General features: G+C 42.7%; 1 pseudogene; it reads left to right on the top strand.

The window, feature by feature from the left end:
- The first annotated feature begins 20,547 nt into the window (after positions 1-20,547).
- Positions 20,548-20,665, top strand: LOC124597503 (annotated as a pseudogene).
- Positions 20,666-25,248: the final 4,583 nt, after the last annotated feature.

Genomic DNA, 25,248 nt, shown 5'->3' with positions numbered 1-25,248 from the left:
ATCAACATATTGCTTATTAATAGTTTACTAGCATGGTAGTAATATAGAAAATGCTGCTCAGGAGTACATAGCTCGAAGACACAATTCCGAGGTCTCTTCCTCTTGATCGGGGCAACAAATAGTATACATAGACTAATATGGAAAAAAATTGTCAGAAGTTTGTAAATAGTGATCCGCTTTGTTGTCCAAGGGTCAGTCTAATATTTTTACAAAATAATTCTTCAAGTTCAGCTGCAGATACTAAGAATAGTCGAGCTGAACCAACAACGGTTTAAGATTCTTAGTATAGAGACTGGGAATCACTACGCGGATGTATTACGTCTTCATAAATAGTTGCTTCGTAAATAATTACTTGTAGGCCTTGGGGACGAAATCTGTCTGCTCTTCCCACTGTATCATTTAATATATTCTTAACCAATAAAAGGTATATTTAAGGAGCTCATAACATTTATTTTAAAATGGCAATAAAAAAGTACAAAATCCGCTTACAAGACTGGTCCATCTTCACAAGCAGTGGAGCACGATATTTTGTAAACTACTCAAACTGCTTGGGTTGGGGAAACTGTTACGGCGGGTAAGAGACATAAAGTCGTAATCACGACACATTGTGTTACATATGTTGCGGGTGTATTTGTATGCATTTACGAAAAAGAAGTGTTTGCCTCACAACGGGGAGTTTACGAAGCTTAATGGATCTTCCCTGGTGGACGCGCTGTGATCATCTGCGTTGTGGGCAGTGACGTGTTTCTTCTTTCGTTTCCCCGCAAAAAAGCTATCTCAGGCCGAGGGAGAATGCATCACCTGTTCCGAAGCCACAAGAATTTAATACAGATGGCATGAAGTCATGGGACCTTAGTAGAGGTTGAAGGGCAAACTGATAGATTATAATGAATGCATTGCCTCTGCAATCTTCACTTTGAACAATTACAGGTCTAAGGCGCTGCAGTCATGGACTGTGCAGTTGGTCCCGGCGGAGGTCCGAGTCCTCCCCCGGACATGGGTGTGTGTGTTTTTCCTTAGGATAAGTTAGGTTAAGTAGTGTGTAAGCTTAAGGACTGATGACCTTAGCAGTTCAGTCCCATAAGATTTCACACACATTTGAACATTTTTTGGTCAATTGGAGCTGTAATATGTAGGTTGTTTAAGCTAATAGAAAACAAAATATAAATTTTAAACGAGTTGTTCCTTATCGCAAAATAGGTTGTTGTCAGCTATATGGCGGATGCTGCAGGGCTTTTTTGCGTCATACACAGAGAAAGTGTTTATGCCACTTTTATAAATGTGAAAAATAGGAGCAACAACAAGCAGAGAGAGAGAGAGCGCTGCAGCGTCCAAATTACAGTCGATGTGTTCGAGGATGAATACCTATTACGCCATCTGAAGATGGACGAAAGACCGAAACGCGTATTAGTGTGAAACGTCCCCTTAGAAAAATTAATGAATTACTGTGCTGATAAACATCTAATGTTATTTGCTTTTCAAACAGCTGAGCAAAACTGAACGTACTCAGACATTACTCTCTTTACTTATTCTGATCAACACTAAACTGACACACAATATTTTTAGCGCAACGCAATCTGACTTTTAACAATCCCTACAAAAGAATGGCCCTGACTAACAATAACCTATACCTTTCATGAATCACTTACCTCACAAAAATTTTCGTTACTCAAACTACTGCAATACAGCGAGCGCCAATACTGCCAGCTACATAAAAGAGTCTAACTACTGAAGTGACTAACTACTGATAGGCATAGTTAGCAAATGAAAGATTTTGATAAAGAACAAACAATGTATTTACCTTAATAGTGTTCAAAAGTCATAATATATATATTTCGTTCATGACATGCAGTCTTACAAATTTACTGTCTCCGATGGACACACGTCCAGATCATCCGCTCTCAAAACTCCGCCATCTCTCTCCCCACATCCACCATTGCTGGCGGCTCACCTCCAACTGCGCAACGCTACGCGCTGTTAACATCCAACTCCCCAACGCTACAATGGCGAGTATTACAACAATGCTAACCAGCAACAGACTGCACACAGCACAGTCAGTGATTTTCATACACAGCGCTACGTGGCGTTACCAATATAAAAACCTAAACAGCCTACTTACAAGTGTAAATAAAAATACATAAAAAAGTGGCCGGTAGCTGTGTTTCTTAAAGTAATACACCTTAACAAAAAAAAGTGCACCACGAAGGATTCATCCGAATGCATGGAAATCGGTAGGAGTGATGTACATGTAAAGACAAGCAGATGTTTACAATTTCAGGTTGCTATCCTACTGCTGTCGGGGACGTCTCTAAACACGACTTCACTGGTCATAAGGGGGCGGGGGGGGGGGGGGGTCGATTCGAAGCGGGACTCATCACTGAAGAAGTCTACTCTAGTCAGTGAGATTATGAGATTATAGGGAGACGCCACGGAAAGCGGTAGGATACTAACTTGACTGTAGCCATGTTTTGGCATGACTTCCCTTGGTTGTCATCCACAGCAACCTTACAGGTCAGCAGCCGGCCGCTGTGAGCGAGCGGTTCTAGGCGCTTTAGTCCGGAACCGCGCTGCTGCTACGGTCGCAGGTTCGAATCCTGCTTCGGGCATGGATGTGTGTGATGTCCTTAGCTTAGTTAGGTTTAAGTAGTTCTAAGTCTAGGGGGCTGATGACCTCAGATGTTAAGTCCCATAGTGCTCAGAGCCATATGAACCATTACGGCACAGCGGTACGTCGACAACATTCTACGGCTCGTTTTGGTGCCATCCTGGGCTTACATTTCAACAAGACAATACCCCAGAATGAGATTTTCACTCTGCAGCGGAGTGTGCGCTGATATGAAACTTCCTGGCAGATTAAAACTGTGTGCGCCGACCGAGACTCGAACTCGGGACCTTTGCCTTTCGCGGGCAAGTGCTCTACCATCTGAGCTACCGAAGCACGACTCACGCCCGGCCCTCACAGCTTTACTTCTGCCAGTATCTCGTCTCCTACCCTCCAAACTTTACAGAAGCTCTCCTGCGAACCTTGCAGAACTAGCACTCCTGAAAGAAATGCAAAGGTCCCGAGTTCGAGTCTCGGTCGGCGCACACAGTTTTAATCTTCCAGGAAGTTTCATACCAGCGCACACTCCGCTGCAGAGTGAAAATCTCATTCTGGAAACATCCCCCAGGCTGTGGCTAAGCCATGTCTCCGCAATATCCTTTCTTTGAGGAGTGCTAGTTCTGCAAGGTTCGCAGGAGAGCTTCTGTAAAGTTTGGAAGGTAGGAGACGAGATACTGGCAGAAGTAAAGCTGTGAGGGCCGGGTGTGAGTCGTGCTTCGGTAGCTCAGATGGTAGAGCACTTGCCCGCGAAAGGCAAATGTCCCGAGTTCGAGTCTCGGTCGGCGCACATAGTTTTAATCTGCCAGGAAGTTTCATATCAGCGCACACTCCGCTGCAGAGTGAAAATCTCATTCTGGAAACATCCCCCAGGCTGTGGCTAAGCCATGTCTCCGCAATATCCTTTCTTTGAGGAGTGCTAGTTCTGCAAGATTCGCAGGAGAGCTTCTGTAAAGTTTGGAAGGTAGGAGACGAGGTACTGGCAGAAGTAAAGCTGTGAGTACCGGGCGTGAGTCGTGCTTCGGTAGCTCAGTTGGTAGAGCACTTGCCCGCGAAAGGCAAAGGTCCCGAGTTCGAGTCTCGGTCGGGCACACAGTTTTAATCTGCCAGGAAGTTTCAAGACAATACCCGCTTGCACAATACCAGAATTTCTACTGATTGTCATCGCGGTTGCCAAAACCATGCTTGGGCCAGCAAGGTCACCCGACCTCTCCTAAGATGAGAATGTTAGAAGCATTATGGGTAGGGCGATGCAACCAGCTCGGTATTTTGACGACCTGACGCGACAATTGTGCAGAATGTGGGACTATATCCCTCAGGAGAACACCCAACGATCTATAAGTCAATACCAAGCCGAAAGACTGCTTGCATAAGGGCTAGAGGTGGACCATCGCGTTCAATTTGTGAAGCTCTTTCACTTGAATAAATCATTTTTTTTTTAAACTGTGATCATTTGTTTGTCTGTACTTGTACACCACATTCACCGATTTCCGTCGCATTCGGATAATTCCTTCGTGGCGCTGCGTTTTTTCCCATTAGTTTGTATAATCCCCCTCCATGGAATTCGGATACCAGTAGGTTGATAGGTTTTTTTCACTGCACAGAACTCAAAAGTTCAGTTAATCAAAGGTGAGTTAACCATTTCGTGGTTGACGAGATACGTATATCCCACCGCAGTAATACGTAGTTTTGAACGTTGGGATTTCTATATCTCATATCTGTCTAGCAGCGAGATGCTTTCGGAACCTTGAGAAGAATACTGCAGACCATGGGCCGGATACAGGGTGTTACAAAAAGGTACGGCCAAACTTTCAGGAAACATTCCTCACACGCAAATAAAGAAAAGATGTTATGTGGACATGTGTCCGGAAACGCTTAATTTCCATGTTAGAGCTCATTTTAGTTTCGTTAGTATGTACTGTACTTTCGCGATTAACCGCCATGATTTCATACGGGGTACTCTACTTGTGCTGCTAGAACATGTGCCTTTACAAGTACGACACAATATGTGGTTCATGCACGATGGAGCTCCTGCACATTTCAGTCGAAGTGTTCGTACGCTTCTCAACAACATATTCGTTGACCGATGGATTGGTAGAGGCGGACCAATTCCATGGCCTCCACGCTCTCCTGCACTTAACCCTCTTGACTTTCATTTATGGGGGCATTTGAAAATTTGAAAGCTCTTGTCTACGCAACCCCGGTACCAAATGTAGAGACTCTTCGTGCTCGTATTGTGGACGGCTGTGATACGATACGCCATTCTCCAGGGCTGCATCAGCGCATCAGGGATTCCATGCGACGGAGGGTGGATGCATGTATTGTCGCTAACGGAGGACATTTTGAACATTACCTGTAACAAAGTGTTTGAAGTCACGCCGGTACGTTCTGTTGCTGTGTGTTTCCATTCCATGATTAATGTGATTTGAAGAGAAGTAATAAAATGAGCTCTAACATGGAAAGTAAGCGTTTCCGGACACATGTCCACATAACATATTTTGTTTCTTTGTGTGTGAGGAATGTTTCCTGAAAGTTTGGCCGTACCTTTTTGTAACACCCTGTATATATAAAAGTCAGTGAGCGATGAAATGGGGTGGGGTGTGTTTATAGTGTATGTGTTTCACGAAAATCAGATCAAATCACCATCTTCTCCAGTCTAAGAATTCTGAACTTATCACTTGTGTTCTCTTATATATCACAGGCATTGTTTTGAAACATTACTACGCACATCAGTAATTCTGCTGGTTTGCACATAATTTGTACGTAGTGAGACGTGTATCCTCCAGAACAAATGCACAAAATACGAACACAATTTTGAAACCCCAGAAAAGAACCATAAGAATAATAACCGAAAATACTAGTCGAGCTCATCGTAAAGATCTGTTCAGAACACTGGAGATTTTAACTGCTCTGTGTGAATACATTTACCAGTCAGTTGTACACATCAAAAATAACATTGGTAATTACTGCACGAACAGCTCTGTCCATGACCATACAACAAGAGATATACTCAATTTATATTTACCAAGAAAAAAGAAACATAAAACTCAAAACAGCATTTTCTATCAAGGAATAAAACTGTACAATAAATTACCAAAAGAGATTAAAGAAATTGCAAAAATACACTTATTTAAAAAGGCAGCTATAATGTACCTGTTATGCAATACATTTTATACATTGAAGGATTGCTTAGCTAAAACAGAGTAGGGGTTTGATAAAAAATCTTATACAAATAAATAATAATAAGGATCATAAAATATCCAACATTCCACACAACACCTTCACTTAATGGTTTTTTCCTTCTTCTTTTCCTTCCTAGAAATACTTACCCCGAAGCTATGCATAGCACAATACTAACACCTCTTTCTGAGCTCAACATCTCACTCATTATGGAGGGATGCTGACTCAGTTTTTCAGGATAGCGAATGGGAAGTTGCGGTACAGGAAATGGCCCAGAGATCACCAGTGTGTGTGCGTGCGTGCGTGCGTGCGTGTGTGTGTGTGTGTGTGTGTGTGTGTGTGTGTGTGTGTGTGTGTGTGTGTGCGTGTAGTGAGTGAAGTGTTATGAAACAATGTGTGTATAGTGTGTGCAGTGACTGATAGTGAGATATGAGTGAACAATGTGGCGTTACATTATTTAATAAGTTATTTATAAGAAAAGTATTGTATACCAGGAGTAAATCAAATGATTGTCTCTAACTAGAAGTCTGTAAATACATGTGTATACGAAATATCTTATTTTAAATTGATCTAAATTTGTAAATACTCTAACATGTACTATATCCTTGTGAAAAGAGATCTACGGATGACTAAAGCTACTACTACTAAAACTTTTGAATATAGAAATCACTGGTGTGTGGAATGTCAAAGGCATCATCGAATGTTATGTCTAAAAACTGTGTGCGATATTTCATGTTTTTCACTGTCAGGAACATAAATGTGTTTGGTACTGATTCAATATACTTTTCCCCATAATCACCATCCAGTTAAAATCGTAAAATTTAACTCTGAAAATCCAAGTTTCACATGAAAACATGGATCTAAATGGTTCAAATGGCTCTGAGCACTATGGGACTTAACATCTGAGGTCATCAGTCCCCTAGACTTAGATCTACTTAAACCTAACTAACCTAAGGACATCACACACATCCATGCCCGAGGCAGGATTCGAACCTGCGACAGTAGCGATCGCACGGTTCCAGACTGAAGCGCCTAGAACGGCTCGGCCACTGCGGCCGGCAAAACCTGGATCTAGTTAGGGACGTAGGACACATGTGTCCCACTTCACAGAGTTTTGCGGTCAATTTATGATATTTTTGGTAGCGAAAGCGTATTCTTTATCGCAAAAGAAGAATGTTTTTGTCCTTTCATTTTTCAAATATTCGAAAAATAAATGTTATCCCTGAAAGCGTTAAAACTCCGGGAAATACAGAAGTGATGTGGTATTACGACTAAAAATAGGAGGTTCATTTTTGCTGCGCTCATTCACACACGTACAACTTATTCACAGTAACCGAGACCGTTTTCGCTTTATTTCACGTTTTCCAGCGGACAACGAGCCTGATTACACGATTACGCACTAAATATCAGCCTGACCACGGTCCTACGATCGTTCGCGCATTTATCTTCTCGCCTTGAAAGGCATTCATTACATGTCTCACCCAGCGTCCTCGTCCGAGGTCTTCCTCGGTAAGTCTTTTGCTCTGTACTACACGGAAACTGCTACTTCATATGCAATACATTTGTGCTGCGCCTTCGCTAGTCACGCATCAACGAATTTCTCGCTCTGCTTCGCTCTGGATTTTGCAGCGCACCAGTGAGCACGTAAAAAGTGAAGGAACAGGGACAGAGGTAGTCGCGAGGAATGACTCACGTGGAGATGGGGGGAAAAGAGGATCTCACATGAGAGCGAATTCCACCGACTGTGGCCCGCTCCTTTAAAGAGCTACGAGACTTCTCTATCTCGCCGGAACTTAGTTATGGTAATTTCGAAGAGCGCATGAATGCCTTCCGTTACATCCGTCGTACATACAAAGCAGGCATTCATACATAACAGCAGCAAGTTGCTGAAATTCAGTTTCTACATCTACATCTACATCTACATCCATACTCAGCAAGCCACCTGACGGTGTGTGGCGGAGGGTACCCTGAGTACCTCTATCGATTCTCCCTTCTATTCCAGTCCCGTATTGTTCGTGGAAAGACGTATTGTCGGTATGCTTCTGTGTGGGCTCTAATCTCTCTGATTTTATCCTCATGATCTCTTCGCGAGATATACGTAGGAGTGAGCAATATACTGCTTGACTCTTCGGTGAAGGTATGTTCTCGAAACTTTAACAAAAGCCCGTACCGAGCTACTGAGCGTCTCTCCTGCAGAGTCTTCCACTGGAGTTTATCTATCATCTCCGTAACGCTTTCGCGATTACTAAATGACCCTGTAACGAAGCGCGCTGCTCTCCGTTGGATCTTCTCTATATCTTCTATCAACCCTATCTGGTACGGATCCCACACTGCTGAACAGTATTCAAGCAGTGGGCGAACAAGCGTACTGTAACCTACTTCCTTTGTTTTCGGATTGTATTTCCTTAGGATTCTTCCAGTGAATCTCAGTCTGGCATCTGCTTTACCGACGATCAACTTTATATGATCATTCCATTTTAAATCACTCCTAATGCGTACTCCCAGATAATTTGTGGAATTAACTGCTTCCAGTTGCTGACCTGCTATTTTGTAGCTAAATGATAAGGGATCTATCTTTCTATGTATTCGCAGCACATTACACTTGTCTACATTGAGATTCAATTGCCATTCCCTACACCATGCGTCAATTCGTTGCAGATCCTCCTGCATTTCAGTACAATTTCCCATTGTCACAACCTCTCGATACACCACAGCATCATCTGCAAAAAGCCTCTGTGAACTTCCGATGTCATCCACAAGGTCATTTATGTATATTGTGAATAGCAACGGTCCTACGACAGTCCCCTGCGGCACACCTGAAATCACTCTTACTTCGGAAGACTTCTCTCCGTTGAGAATGACATGCTGCGTTCTGTTGTCTAGGGACTCTTCAATCCAATCACACAATTGGTCTGATAGTCTATATGCTCTTACTGTGTTCATTAAACGACTGTGAGGAACTGTATCGAACGCCTTGCGGAAGTCAAGAAACACGGCATCTACCTGTGAACCCGTGTCCATGGCCCTCTGAGTCTCGTGGACGAATAGCGCGAGCTGGGTTTCACACGACCGTCTTTTTCGAAACCCATGCTGATTCCCACAGAGTAGATTTCTAGTCTCCAGAAAAGTCATTATACTCGAACATAATACGTGTTCCAAAATTCTACAACTGATCGACGTTAAGAGATATAGGTATATAGTTCTGCACATCTGTTCGACGTCCCTTCTTGAAAACGGGGATGACCTGTGCCCTTTTCCAATCCTTTGGAACGCTACGCTCTTCTAGAGACCTCCTGCACCTAATCGTATGACTAATTTTGTCTGCCTGTGCCGTGAATAAGACTGATGGAAACATTTCGCTGGTTTCTAAAATAATGTGTAGTAAAAAATAATGCACACTGATGCATACATAAAAAGGATCAAACATACCGTAAAGTATTTATCAGGGACTTCTTTTTTTCAGAAGTATGTCTGAGGCTTTCACGAGAGGAGGGAACTGTGTTCCGCTTCAATTTTTTCTCAATATTTGTTGCGATTATACAGGGTGTTCGGCAATTCCCGTTACAAATGTGTAGGACTTGTGTAGGGGAGTGAGTAGATAATCTTTTGAACTGGAACCCATGCCCGGAAACGTACCGTTCCCGTACTACACTCATTTGAAAACATGTTTGTAACGCGACCACTTTTACCAGCAATTGATTAGGCGTGACACAGTACATCACTTGTTTTACTGTTCCACCCATTAACAGCCAAAGAAATTGCTCGTGTTCTCGTTGACGGGTTTTCTTCACGTTGATTCAGTACGGACTCTTCCAACTCTGGTGTGCGGCGTCTGCTTGTAGCACCTCGGTCGCGCCTACTGCTGGTGAAGCTACTACTTTTCGAAGACGTTGCGTAATTGTGGCGAATAGGATATACGATGGAGTCGGGCGTTGTTGAGAACGATCTTGATAAAGGCGACGATCAGCTCTTTCACTATCGTGAACGTTGCCATTTAGGAGGACCATGTCAGTGTATCTCCAAACGTGTGCTCAACCATGTCGCTCGAACACTCGCAGATACGTGAACGAGGCTCGAAGCGGTTCAGAGAGGTAAGAAAGACATCGAATGACATCAGCCGATTCGACGTAACCACTCCCTATCGCGATTACCCTGTTCCATACCTACCTAGCAAACATAATTTCAAACGGCTGTAGCATAGAAACGGTACGTTTCCGGACATGGGTTCCTAATCAGAATGTTATGTATTCATCCCCGTGTACAAGTCCTAGAAGTTAGTCAATCCCCCTGCCCAAGTCCTAGAAATTGGTAACGGGAATTTCCGAGCACCGTGCACAGACTCCTTCTCTCTATCATACCTGCCACAAAATATTTCTCTCTTTTTGTACTGAGTGTGTGATACATATGCAAGTAAAGAACATATGAAATTTCATAAGTTATTTTTGGATTTATATCACAGTTATCTTCAGAAATAATGTATTGTATGTCCCAGCGTAGCTCTGGAATGATTAGAGGAATTTGAACCACATTTGGTACATACACTATGTGATCAAATGTATGCGGACATCACCAAAACATTCCCTTTTCATATTAGGTGCATTGTGCTGCCACCTGCGGCCAGGTATTCCACATCGGCGACATCAGTAGTCATTAGACATCGTAAGAGAACAGAATGGGGCACTCCGCGGAACTCACGGACTTCGAACGTGGTCAGATGATTGGGTGTCACTTGTGTCGTACGTCTGTACGCGAGATTTCCACACTCCTGAACATCCCTAGGTCCGCTGTTTCCGATGTGATAGTGAAATGGAAACGTGAAGGGACACGTACGGCACAAAAGCATACAGGACGACCTCGTCTGTCGACTGACAGAGACCACCGACTGTAGAAGAGGGTCATAATGCGTAATAGGCAGACGTCTATCCGACCGTCACACAAGAATTCCAAACTGCATCAGGATCCACTCCAAGTACAATGAAAGTGAGGCGGGAATTGAGAGAACTTGGATTTCATGGTCGAGCGGCTGCTCATAAGCCACACATCACGCCGGTAAATGCCAAACGACGCCTTGGTTTCTGTAAGGAGCGTAAACATTGGACGATTGAACAGTGGAAAAACGTTGTGTGGAGTGATGAATCACAATACACAATGTGGCGACCCAATGGCAGGGTGTGGGTATGACGAATGCCAGGTGAAAGTCATCTGCCAGTGTGTGTAGTGCGAACAGTAAAATTCGGAGGATGTGGTGTTGTGGTGTGGTCATGTTTTTCATGGAGGGGGCTTACACCTCTGTTGTTTTGCGTGGCACTATCACAGCACAGGCGTCGATTGATGTTTTAAGCATCTTCTTGCTTCCCACTGTTGAAGAGCATTTCGGGGATGGCGATTGCATCTTTCAACACGATCGAGCACCTATTCATAATGCACAGCCTGTGACGGAGTGGTTACATGGCAATAACATCTCTGTAGTGGACTGGCCTGAACAGAGTCCTGACCTGAATCCTAAAGAACACCTTTGGGATGGTTTGGAAGGCCGACTTCGTGCCAGGTCTCAGCGACCGACATCGATACATCTCCTCAGTGCAGCCTCCATGAAGAATGGGCTGCCATTTCCCAAGAAACCTTCCAGCACTTGATTGAACGTATGCCTGCGAGAGTGGATGCTATCATTAAGGTTAAGGGTGGGCCAACTCCATATTTAATTCCAGCATTACCGATGGAGAGCGCCACGAACTTGTAAGCCAGGTGTCCGGATACTTTTGATCTCATAGTGTATGTAACTCGCAACGTAAAAGTGGCTTGTAGTCTGTTTTTCTAAAATGGAACGTTTGGCTGAGCAATTTGCCATGAAGTGGTTGGGTCAGGTAGGTAAGCGGGTACTCAGGTGTGTTCCGAGTCACTGGAGCAAGCTGTGGAATGAGGTGGGGTATATGTCTGGTGGATCACCGTGCGGTCACAAGTTGAGGATCCTGTCTGGGTAAACAGTACCGACAGGCGCATAAGAAAGCCGAACAACACTGCCATTCTGTGACTGTGCTAAAACTAATAGCCTCCTATACTTATTAAGAACCTGAAAGGCAGTTCCAAGCATGCTACAGCAAATCTAATGACAGCTTTGAGATCGCGACAAAGAGTCGAGATCACTAAAATTTAATATAATTACTTAACAGAAAGAATTTTTCACGCTGTAGTGGAGTGTGCTTTGATATGAAACTTCTTGATACATTAAAACTATATGCCGAACTTGGAACTTTTACCTTTTGCGTGCAAATGCGTTACCCACATTTCTTTTTTAATCATTGTTAAGGGTGAGATGGAGGGGGGGGGTCGTGGGCAGCAAAATGGTGGGCAGGGGTTGCAACCCAAAGCTTGGTCGTTATGTACCGTTCTCCCCCTCGGAACTAAGAAGGTTGAAGGGCATAGCGTCTAAGAGAACCAAAAAGCATCAACGAAAAGGAGAAAATATTTTATTTATTTTTGTACCATAACCAATGTGTTGCAAAAGCTCTTGCTATGGCGTGCCTCATAATATTGAGGGAAGGTAAATGGAAGCCGTTCCTCGTTGGCTACCAAAAAGAAAAGAAAAAAAAAAGAACAAAAGAGGCCATCTCCTTCTGACGTGGTGCTACTTGCTGCGGAATTGTTGATGCTTGTCTTCTCATATCAATGTGGTCGGCTTTCGTGTGTGTGTGTGAAATCCTAAGGGTCCAACCGCTGAGGTCATCGGTCCCTAGACTTACGCACTACTTACACTAACTTACGCCCGTGGGAGGACTCGAGCTTCCGGCGGGAGGGACCGCGCAATCCGTGACATAGCGTCTCAAACCGCGCGGCCACTCCGCGCGGCTCGCCTTTTGTGGTTCAACTTCTCCTGTCACGAATAATCTAGCTGCGACCTGGGTTATGGAAAGCACTCCAGAGAAAAATTATTGCTGGTACTTGGGGTTCCGTACGATCGCGTAGTATGGTTCGTTTTAGTGCCAAAAATCGAGGACTATGTTGTCACCGTTACCAAACCAGTATTGGACGGCGTGGCAGCCTACCTATGTCACAGAATTCGTTTTTGCTCTTGGAAACTACACCTCACCTGGGGAGAGGAACAATTGTGCAGTTATTCGGTGTCTAGAATGTCTTTTCTTACAGGAGTGCGAGTCACGCAAGTTTAGAAGGAGAAGTGTGAAGTTTAGAAGGTAGCAGATGAGGTACTAGCAGAAGAAAAGCTTTGAGGACGACGGGTCCTGTGTCGTGCTCGGATAGCTCAGTCGGTAGAGCACTTGTCGACGAAAGGGGAAACTCACGAATCTGAGTCTCGGTCCTGCACACAATTTTAATCTGCCAGGAAGTTTCAGAGAAATTAAGACATATATATGAAATTGTTAATAAATCAATAACAAAAGCTACAGACACTCTACATAGACGATCAACATATAGCTGGCTACGTCTTAATGCCAGCTATAAAATGACCATATTCATCTTATTGTTGAACAAATACAAAAATTTTTATAAATAAATTATTTCGTATCTCAGAAAATGGTGGCAAAACAGAGAGTTGTCCACAGACACGCCATAAGGTAGCATCAGCATGAATGACTTGTCCAATTAGCCCAATTTGTTTAGCTTTATTAATGAGATTTTAGTAAAATGTTAATAATTATAAGATGCCTATTTGAGTAACATTGTACTGTAGCGGCAAGCTAAATATAGACATGAATTTCACTAGCTTTTTGCCGTTCCGTATATGATCTCAGCTAGGGGTAAAAACCGGCACCGAGATTTTGAATTGACTGCCATCCATTTACGAGCTGACCACCAGTATGGCAGGTTTGTCTTACTGTAACTTATTATCTCATCCCATGAAAGTTCGTCCCGGCAGATCGATCCAGAAGGAGAAAATGAGGTAAGCCTGTTTTTTGCTACTTACATGTAACTTTTCTCATGTTTTACGTAGCGTTTGGAAAGACGTATCAACAAATTACTCTATGACACTACTGCATTTAAGCTTCACTTTCGAATGGAAATAATTGTTCCGGTTGGTCCCCAAAATCAGAAATTGGTTAGAACATGGAATGTAGCAAATCCTCGCAGATGTTTTCAGGTAAACGCCCGGTGCTCCAACAAAGTGACAATTCTTCAATATAACTACCGCAAAATATGACATTCAGCGCACTGCGTGAGATGATCTCACTTGAAGATATAATTCTGCTACCTAAAATAAAGATTTAGGGAGAACTTTCTGGCAATGCATTGAGATCTGTGCTTCTAACGAAGACACCCAGTAACGAACGAATGGAAGACGCACGGGGAAAGAAAAGCCTGCTATTGAGAAGGAAAGAAGTGCCAAAGATAGAAAAGAGCGTGCAGCAGCGACAAATGAAGTAAGCTAGTCGGTCGGGTGGCCGAGCGGTTCTAGGCGCTACAGTCTGAAACTGCGCGACCGCTACAGTCGCAGGTTCGAATCCTGCCTCGAACGTGTGATGTCCTTAGGTTAGTTAGCTTTAAGTAGTTCTAAGTTCTAGGGGACTGATGAACTCAGAAGTTAAGTTCCATAGTGCTCAGAGCCATTTTTGAAGTAAGCTAGAGTTCACTACATCAATTCCAAGAAAAGCAAGAAAAAGGGCAAACAGGTAGTTGATTATTCTTCAGAGTCAGACTTCTCACTTCAAGACAGAAGATTAGATACATGGAGTTACTGTTTGGCGAAGAAGTATCCAAAGAAAAAGGACAAGAGCGCGAGACTTCAAGAAAGAACCAGAACACCTAACAAAGTACGCTTTGACTAGACATATAGATAACTTAGCCTCAGGAATTGAACTCTTTTAGGTTACCCCACTAATACTTTTTTCATGGAGAAGAAAGTATTATTTTTGTACAAGTGATTTTAAGCAATGCGTTCATATTCGAGAATTTTCAGTATTGTGTTCAAATTACGAGAGTTTTCAATATTGTGTTAAGCAACTCGCTTACAATACAGAAATGTTATAAAGAGTTGTTTCAAAGGATTTTCATTACGTGGAGAACCATTCTTATCAATGTTTATCTCAAATGGGGCAAAAACCCGCACTGCGGCGGTTTACCGCATTTTGTGAAGTAAAACCCCGCAGTTTTCGTTTTAGCTAAATTCTAAATTTCTCTGTAATTATCAGACATTGCTGAAATTCGGATGGGTTATAAGTAACAATTCCACCTGTGACTTTAAATTGAAATCACAGGAAAATCTTCCCCTTAATGACCACAGTATTAGAAAATCTGAAAATTGTAGGGCTTTACCCCACCTTTCCTACGTTTTAAGTACGTACATATTTTAAAATTCATAATCATAACGACGGTGACCTAGTTACAAGTTGACCATCTGACTTTAGTGGTTGGTCGCTTGGCGAAGTTTTAAATTGACGAACAGATATATTTCGTAGTCTTTTGATGTTCCTGTTCTGACGGATAATGTTGTTTTGGTAGAAACGTTTGCGTGGCCGGTAATCCGCATGAGTGTAAGTGTTGTTCGGGGCATAGAATTATTACGGTATGCACTTATTCGCGACTTAGAAATACTTCCGTTTAACAGTTCTCCACTTAGAAAATATTTCAACATTGACTGCTGCTAGTGTAGCTATCAGTGACTGAACGTCTGCCATGATGAATTAGTTATTGTATGTAGTCTCACTGAACTTCAGGAATTTGATTTCGTTTGAGTGATTCGAAGCACTACACGATATCTTTGGCGTACATTCTTCACTGCCTGCGAACGCTCTACTTGCTCTGATAAGTTAATCAATTGATCTCTTACTGCTTTAGTGTCTTTAAAAATCAACCTGTGTATGGCCACCATCCGAAGCAACTTTGTGAGTGATCTGAATAAACTGTTAGTTAAGTTACATCAGTATCATGAGGGATCATTCGTACAGAGTCTTCTTTATTTTATTGATCTATTTGCTAACTTATGTCGTTATAAAGATTTTTACTGGCAGTCTCTGCTAGATTAAAATGCTCCATGAAAGATCGATGTTACTATAAGGCTTAAAGCAACAGTGCATAACCGAAACCCTGATTTACAAATGAGCCACATACAAGTTGAAGGACGTGTCCTAGCTCTTCGGTAGTTAGGTGGCAACAAATTGATCACAACTGGCGATTAATTCGATATCAATTTATTATTTACCAGCCCCAGTGCAGTTGCATACTTTCTATGTCGAAAACTATCAAGTTGACGAAAGCAACGTCAGAAGTCGGGTGGGGATACAAATGACATAAAACCAATCGAAAACGCATCAGTATCTAATGCCCAGTTTACTGAGTCACCATGCTGATGCTGTCTGTTCCGATGGTAATTATTTCCTAAGTGTGCAGATGACGGTGGGAAGGGTGATATGTACAGTAGTGCTGTGAAATACTTTCTGCAACTTCAGCCAAATTTGAGTTACCGTCTGAAGAAGATGCTGTGGAAGTAAAACAACTCTCGCATCCCTAGGAATCGAAATAGGGGTTAGGGGAGGAAGATGATAACGTGTAAGGATAAGTCTGGAACAATTAGAGAAATGTCAGCCGGACTTTAATCTGACAAGGCTCGTATATTGAAAAAAAAAATGGTTCAAACGGCTCTGAGCACTATGGGACTTAACTTCTGAGGTAATCAGTCCTCTAGAACTTAGAACTACTTAAACCTAACTAACATAAGGAATCACACACATCCATGCCCGAAGCAGGATTCGAACCTGCAACTGTAGCGGTCACGCAGCTCCAGACTGCAGCGCCTAGAACCGCTCGGCCACTACGGCCGGCGCTATATTGAAAAAAATTGTGTAGGGTGCCACCCCTAGGGTGCCAGGAATAAAGGAACTTGAGGTTTCTTGCTCAAAAGTGCGTTAACCCAGCGGTCTGTTTATTTCCGCACCTGGAGGGGAAACGTAAAATATTATTTATAATCAATTTTGATCAATTTAGTATTAGTGTGTTGTACAAATGACGGCTTGAAGTTGTGTGACATTTGATGACGGTGATGACAGCTGTCGAAAGCTCTACGATTTGATTTGTTTTGAAATGAAGTGCAAACACAGGATGTTATTCAGCTATGAGATACAATGTATCAGGACGAATACCTTGTAAATGGTTACAGTTACATAAAGGAACTGTACATGTACGTCACACCATACATTTGAAACAGGCGTGTTAGGATTACACGTAAAAGTCTGTAAATGACCACTGAATACCCTGTGTGGTTGTCTCGCAGCAGCAAACATCGCATGAATAATCGCTAAGGTAGAGAACGCCGTTTGACCGCCATGCTGTACGATCGAACTTGGCGGTGAGTTTCAGAGAAGTGAGAGGGAGAATGCCATTAAAATGCCTTTGTAATGCTATGCTATTGTAAAGCTAATGCTGTTATGAAGAGAATGCTATATCATTCCAGATGAAAGTTAAAGCAGTTTGTGATTCTGACCGCTGAAAAAAATCCATGTACTGCAGGCAAATGGAAACTCATGTTCGTTACCCTGTTCTATAATTTCGTTCAGTCTTGAAAATGACACATTGTACTACGTCCACTTCTAAAGTTAGATTGTTGCTTTATCCGGCTAAAATCCATTGCTTCCCTCAATCCTCGAGTATAATACAGATTTTTAACTCAGTTTCAACGAATATTGATAAACAAGGCTTTGTTTAAACTTTGGTTAGTGTGCTGGAGAATATACTGCACTGAGAAAGAGAAGGAATTCGTTTTAGAGGAACATGTCATAATTTTCTTGTTGAAACTGTAATGTTTTCTTCTGGAGCTGAGAAACTTCTAGCTTAATAGCAGATAAACTGCGCAAATACGCCAGAGAATCAATGACAATAAGAAAAATAATGTATAATCAAGACACAGCAAAGAAAAGGTTACAAATTAAGTGTAATCGTACAACTAGTTGATGAATTTTGTATCAAGAGCTGATGATGGACATGGAGAGAAAGAAATAAAATAGACCATAAATATTATGGAGTGGTTCTGATAAACTATGAAGTTTCGGTGTGGCACCTAGATTACGTCGACTTATTGCCACGACATTTTGGCTGACAACCATTCAGCCATTGTCAGATGAGTTCAGAACAGTCACCTGATGATGCCTGAAAGGTTGTCAGCCGAAATATCGTGGCACGAAGTCGACCTAATACGGGTGGGAACCAGAAACTTCAAGGAATACTCTTTACGCCGAGAAAATGTTCTGAATCGCAAATAATCTAATGTATCTGAAATGGAAAGCTGACGATCGCTATGTAGTACGAGTTTCAGCTTATTCCAGTCAGGTATGAACTTCTCGTGTGGAAAACGATCAATAAATTTGTGTACCTCAGCTGGCAATGGAGAGATACCTATTGTGAAGTACTTGTAAAGTCAGGGAGACAAGCAAGTGAATCGGCGAAAGCCTACTAAGGGAGACGTAATTGTCAATGCAATAAAAATTGAAAGGAGGTGGTGGGACGTATAACTGGCGAATACAAAAGATGAATCTCAGCTGGAAGAGCACTTGCCCTCGAAAGGCAAATGTACCGAGTCAGAGTCTTGGTCTGTGTTCCGCTTCTCGCGTGACAACGTGATTTTTTTTTTTTACACAAATTATGCCTTGATAATGATGGAGTATTGCTGTCGTAATGTGGTGGGCTTTGCTCAAAATAATTGATAATTTGGTTTTGATTCTGACTTATATTAAATTGCTTTTGTGGAAATTGTCCTTTTAATCAGAGTTAATCTTTAGCAAAATTATTTGTCACTTTACTAACTATAAGACAAACTGATCTTAGAACGTGGACATATACGTCGAAAAATGAAATAAACTTTTTCAGATTATTGCCTCGGCTAGTAACGTTTAATCAAGCATGAGATTCTTAATTATTATTTGCATTTTTCCCACACACGCGCGAAAGAATTATTTCTGGGTCGTGGCTCTCGATCTCGGCTATTGAACTGAAAATAGAAATCTTAAAACTACGTGCTCTGCTGCAACGTCTGGAGGCTGTGAAAAAAATGTTGTTATAATTGTAGCGGGCGAGGTTTTCGCTTCCGCTAATTTTATAAGTTAAGATCGCCACGTAATGGCATCGTTGGCTGCAACGGCCGCCGCAATTGTTGCGCTGTAAATTACTTAAAATGAACGTTATTTCAAGGAAGCGATCATGAGATAGGGCTCACCTCTTACAAATTAAAAGTGAATAATAACATGAAGCTAATATATTATCTGACTAAAGATACAGTATTGCTTACATTCAACGGCACTCGCCAAGATGTCCGTTTGCTCGCAACGAAGACAAGTGAAGAAGTCATAACGGCTAAAATAAGACAAATGACAGCTTCTTTTTCAGCTATCTGGTCCATTCTTGTTTCGAGTTTATCTATTTATTCTCTGCACTCATTTATATAATAATAATAATAATAATAATAATAATAATAATAATAATACGCATGAGAGAAAATTGTATCTCGCCTGAGGGGTTAGCGTTCACGTATAATCTAATATTAAAATGTTTTTTTTCTTTCAGTGTCATTCCCAAGTTGTTTGTAATATTTCACTGGAGACGGTGCACGCTCTCAAATGGAGCGAGCAAAAACGACTGTCTATGTGCCTTCGTATGTGCCCTAATTTCTCTTATCTTGTGTTCGTGATCCTTACACGGAATGTGCGTTGGCAGCGTTAGAATCATTCTGCTGTCAGCTTCAAATGCAGGCTATCTAAATTTTGTCAATATTATTCCTCGAAAAGAATGTCGCCTTCTCTCCAGGGATTCCCATTTGAGTTCCCGAGACTACACCGTAATGCTTACGTGTTGATAGAAACCTATCTGTAACAAATCTAGCAGCCCTCCTCTGAATTGCCTCGGCGTATTCCTTTAATCCGACATGATGGGAATCTCAAAGACTCGAGCAGTTCTCAAGAATGGGTCGCACTAGCGTTCTATACGCGTTCTCAAGGTCTCCTTTACAGCTGAATCACACTTTGCCAAGACTCTCTCAATAAACCGAAGTCGACTATTCGTGTTCCTCACTAGAATCCTTACACGCTCGATTCATTTCGTATCGCTTTGTACTGTTACCCCCAGATATTCAACTGACCTGACTGTGTAAAGTAGCACATTACTTATGCTGTTTTCGAACGTTATGGGATTGTCTTCCCTACTCATCTGCATTAACTTAGGCTACATTTTTCCACATTTAGAGATAGCTGCCATTCGTCACACTAATTAGAAATTTTGTCTAAGTCCTCTTGTATTCTTCGACAGTCACTCAACGACGCCACCTCCTCCTACACCGCAGCGCCATCAGCAAACAATCGCAGTTGGCCTCTTGACTTGTCCGTCAGATCATTTATGTATAATGAAAATAACGGCGGTCCTATCACACTTCCTTGGCGCAATCCTTGTCTCTGATGAATAACTCACCATCACGGACAACGCACTGCGTTCTATTACTGAAGAAGTCTTCGAGTCTCTCGCGTATCTGGGAACTTAATCCGTATGCTTGTACCTTCTTTGACAATCAGCCGTCTGGACCGTGTCAAACGCTTTTATGAAATCTAGGAATATGGAGTCTGTCTTTTGCCCTTCATCCAAAGTTCACAGAATATCATGTCAGAAAAGGGTAAGTTGAGTTTTCGAAAACCGTGCTGACTCATGGGCAGAAGCTTTTCAGTCGCAAGGAAATGTGTTATATTCGAACTGACGTTATGTTCAAGAATTCTGGAGGGGCCGATGTTAAGGATATTGGTTTGCAATTTTGCAGCTAATTTCTCTTACTCCTCTCATATACCGGCAACGGCCTTGCCGCTGTGGATACACCGGTTCTCGTCAGATCACCGAAGTTAAGCGCTGTTGGGCGTGGCCGGCACTTGGATGGGTGACCATCCAGGCCGCCATGCGCTGTTGCCCTTTTTCAGGGTGCACTCAGCCTCGTGATGCCAATTAACGAGCTACTCGACCGAATAGTAGCGGCTCCGGTCAAAGAAAACCATCATAACGACCGAGAGAGTGGTGTGCTGACCACACGCACCTCCTGTCCGCATCCTCACCTGAGGATGACACGGCGGTCAGATGCTCCCGATGGGCCACTTGTGGCCTGAAGACGGAGTGCTCTCATATAGCGGAGTCACTGGACCTTTTTTCCAGTCGCTTGGAACTTTATGCTAGGGATGGTGGTTATCGCTGAACCAACAACTTGCCAAATGCACCGATTCTTTTCATCTCCAGTTTAACCTGAGTTTTAAAGCCACTAAAAATACACGGTTTCTGAAATAACCGATTTTCCGCTTCTTATTGCTGTTACTTCCGAACGGAGATCGAAAATTTTTAATGAAGGTGAAAGAGTTGGATACCACGATCGCTATGGGGTTGCCTCTGCTGTAGAAACCGGTCTCACTGTCTCCTGCAAAGGGTCCGAAGATGAAGAGGACAGGTGCGGCGACGATGAGGGTGGGAGGTCACAAGTTGATGACTTCCTGTATTGTCACCTTTCGACGGTATGAGTTTTTCACCCTGAGGGGTTCAGCATGTCAATAAAATTATAGGTATATCATTAACTTCTCTTCTAGGGAACAATGTGGGTGTTTTCCGTTTGTGTGGGATCACAAGTTTGTTGTGCCTCCTCCCGTTTTTAATCTTTTAAGCAAGTGGAGCATTGTACTTTATTGCTACCACTAAGGATGGTGCCGTTCTGCAGTACAACCGATGTTCGAGAACGACAGCAAGAAACTACCGTATTGATCAGGTGGGGGCAAGTCCTGTGACTTACGTCACGTGTTTGTTGCTAGTTTCTAACGGTGGGCATTTCTATTAAAATAGTGCTGATCTATTTTCTCCTTTTCTATAATAATTCAATATTTCAAAGCAATGGAAATTTTACGAATATAGATTACTCCATTTTTAAAAAAGCTTTTAATAAAAACCAAAAGTTATAGAATTCCTGCTATGGCAACTTGATATCTACATCTACATCCATACTCCGCAAGCTACCTGACAGTGTGTGGCGGAGAGTACTTTGAGTACCTCTATCGGTTCTCCCTTCTATTCCAGTCTCGTATTGTTCGTGGGAAGAAGGATTGTCGGTATGCTTCTGTGTGGGCTCTAATGTCTCTGATTTTATCCTCATGGTCTCTTCGCGAGATATACGTAGGAGGGAGCAATATACTGCTTGACTCTTCGGTGAAGATATGTTCTCGAAACTTTAACAAAAGCCCGTACCGAGCTACTGAGCGTCTCTCCTGCAGAGTCTTCCACTGGAGTTTATCTATAATCTCCGTAACGCTTTCGCGATTACTAAATGATCCTGTAACGAAGCGCACTGCTCTCCGTTGGATCTTCTCTATCTCTTCTATCAACCCTATCTGTTACGGATCCCAAACCGGTGAGCAGTTCTCAAGCAATGGGCGAGCAAGTGTACTGTAACCTACTTCCTTTGTTTTCGGATTGCATTTGCTTAGGATTCTTCCAATGAATCTGTCTGGCATCTGCTTTACAGACGATTAATTTTATATGGTCATTCCATTTTAAATCACTCCTGATGCCTACTACCAGATAATTTATGGAATTAACTGCTTCCAGTTGCTGACCTGCTATACTGTAGCTAAATGATAAAGGATCTTTCTTTCTATGTATTCACAGCACATTACACTTGTCTACATTGAGATTCAATTGCCATTCCCTGCTCCATGCGTCAATTCGTTGCAGATTCTCCTGCATTTCAGTACAATTTTCCATTGTTAGAACCTCTCGATATATTACAGCATCATCCGCAAAAAGCCTCAGTGAACTTTCGATGTCATCCACAAGGTCATTTATATATCTTCTGAATTTTTTACCCAGTTTTTCGTAAAAAAATGAGAAAAATCTATTTTAACACAGGCCAAACAAATACCTAAAAAGCCGGTTATTCAGAAAAAAATACTGGTATCGGTTTTAACCGGTCTGTTTTTCTCATCCCTACTTAACGCTCGGCGGGAGATTAGCGACAAATTCAAGCTAAGTAAGGTGCCAGTGCCGTAAAGTACTCATTGTAAAACCGAACTGGAATTCCATCAGAGCCTGGTAACTTATTTATTTCCAACTCTTTCGGTCGCTTCTTTACGCCAAGGGTGCCTATTACTATGGCCTCCATACGGAAGTCTCTACGACAGTCAAACGGTATGTTTGTACGAGCCTCTTAAAACTTCAGCTTCCGTTTTGCTGTCTTCTGCTACCACATCAGACTGGTCAACGAGCGACTGGGTGGAAGCCTTAGACCGACTTAGCGATTTTACTTAGGACCAAAATTTTCTCGGATTCTCGGCAAGACTTTTTGCTTAGGTATGACGGTAGCAGTAGTAGTTTTTGTAAGCATCGCGCATCGATCTTTTTTCCAACACATGACTTTATATTGACCTATGCCTGTCGTCACTTGCGCCTTCTCTTCTGAACCGAGAGTGCAACAGTCTTTGTATGTGCAACATTTTCCGAATTTTATTATTAAACCAAGGTGTGTCTTTTCCGTCCCCAATGCTCTTACTCGGCACATACTTCTCCAGTGCGAGATTCGGCGAGGAGAAGTGTCCACAAGTTTATTCCGGTGTGCCACATCCCTATGAAACCACTGTTTGCTGACTAGACCTCATAGGGGTAGCACATTGTAGGGATGTTGATTTGCTACATTTTACTCTCTGTTCCAAATAATCCCTGACGCTCGCTATTGGGATTAAGGTCGAATGGTTTAGTGGGCAGCTGACGTGCGCTGTTGTGTTTGCAGTGCTGTGAAGATGGATATCGTCGTTTTGGAAGCTGGGAGCCCACGAATATGTACAAGAAAGGGTAGCACCTGGTCATCGAGAATGTTAAAATAATCGTCATTTTTCATGTTTACAATAATCTGATTGAATAGATCTGTGTGATAGGGAAACACCACGGGACAACCTCCGGCCTGAACTGCACCTTCTTCACAATGTAGGTCAGACGCCTCATCTGCCATCTGTCGTTTGAAAAGGTGTAAAATCGCGACTTTTTGCATCATACTATACGTCTTGATTCGTCTGCTGTCCAATTTATGAGTTGTTTGGCTCACTGTTGACGACTGTTGACGGATAGCTTTGCCGCGCGGTCAAGGCGCCCTGCCACAGTCCGCGCGGCTCCCCCCGTCGGAGGTTCGAGTCCTCCCTCGGGCATGGCTGTGTGTGTGTGTCGTTCTTAGCGTAAGTTAGTTTAAGTTAGATTAAATAGTGTGTGTTGTGACTGACAATTCGCAATTTTTCACAAACACAACTTTTATTGATGTAAGTTCACAAGGTTGATGACTGAACAGCAAACGAAAGGTAACAATAACGATGCCAGTAAGTGTCTCCTAATTGAGGCAAACAAAAAGTCACTTCTAAATTTCCACAAAGGTTCATGGTAACACACATATACTAGTAACAGTCCAATTCAGAGACGAAGACGTAATCTTCATGGTCGCAGTACACGACGTCGACATCCGACGTGAACTGTAACTTCGGGGCTAGTTCTAGCCCCTAAATAGCTGTCTCCAGCCAGTCAGCTTTCGGCGTAATGATACTTCCCGCACGCCATGTCTCGAGCTCCCGCTGCAGGAAGTAGTGCTTGGAATGTCTGTTTCCATTATCTTGTATGTAAATAGCCGGTGTTTACCAACCTCGTCCTCTATGGTGTAATGTGTGTTTCCGGCCCTCAGTGGTTACCTTGGCTCCGGTATAACAGTGTGTAAGCTGAGGGACAGATGACCACAGCACTTTGGTCCCATAACACCTTACCACAAATTTCCAAAAAACGGATAGCTTTATGTGCCGCTGTAGGCAACGGCTTTTCATATACATTTACATCATACTACGTAAGTCACCTAATGGTGTCTGGCGGAGGGTACGTCTTGCACCATTGACTGCTTCCTCCCTCCCTCCTCCTACTCTGTTCTACTCACGAATGGTGCGTGGGAAGAACGATTTGTAGTAAGCGTCTATATTGGTTCGAATTTTCTTGTCGTGGTCATTACGCGAGATGTATGTGAGTGGAAGTAATATGTTGTCCGACTCATTCCGAAAAGTGCTGACTCGAAACGTTAGTAGTCAACCTCTGCGTGATACACAACGCTTCTCGTGTAACGTCTGCCAAAGGAGTTTGGCGATCAGCTCGATAATGCCACGCGCCGACTAAACGATACCACGGCGTAATGCGCCGCTCTTCGTCGTATCTTCTGTGTCTGTTCTATCAGTCCTACGCAATAACCGGTCCAGCAAGCGCCTTATAAGGCAGTCCCTTCATGAATGACTTAGTTTTCCTTAAGTTTCCTCGTGTGAAACTCAGTCTGGCACCTTCTTTTCTTACTGTTTGTTCTATAAAGTTATTCTGCTTAAGGTCGTTCTGGACAGTTACTCGTAGATATCTTACGGTAGATACTGTTTCCAGCTATTTCTCACCGACAGTATGGTTGTAAGGTAGTGGCTTTCTTTTCCTATGTATGTTCAAAATCTTACATTTATTTA

Source organism: Schistocerca americana, chromosome 2 (genome assembly GCF_021461395.2).
Source record: "Schistocerca americana isolate TAMUIC-IGC-003095 chromosome 2, iqSchAmer2.1, whole genome shotgun sequence".
NCBI classification, from domain to species: Eukaryota; Metazoa; Arthropoda; class Insecta; order Orthoptera; family Acrididae; genus Schistocerca; species Schistocerca americana.
This window is presented reverse-complemented; position numbering and strand designations above follow the sequence as displayed.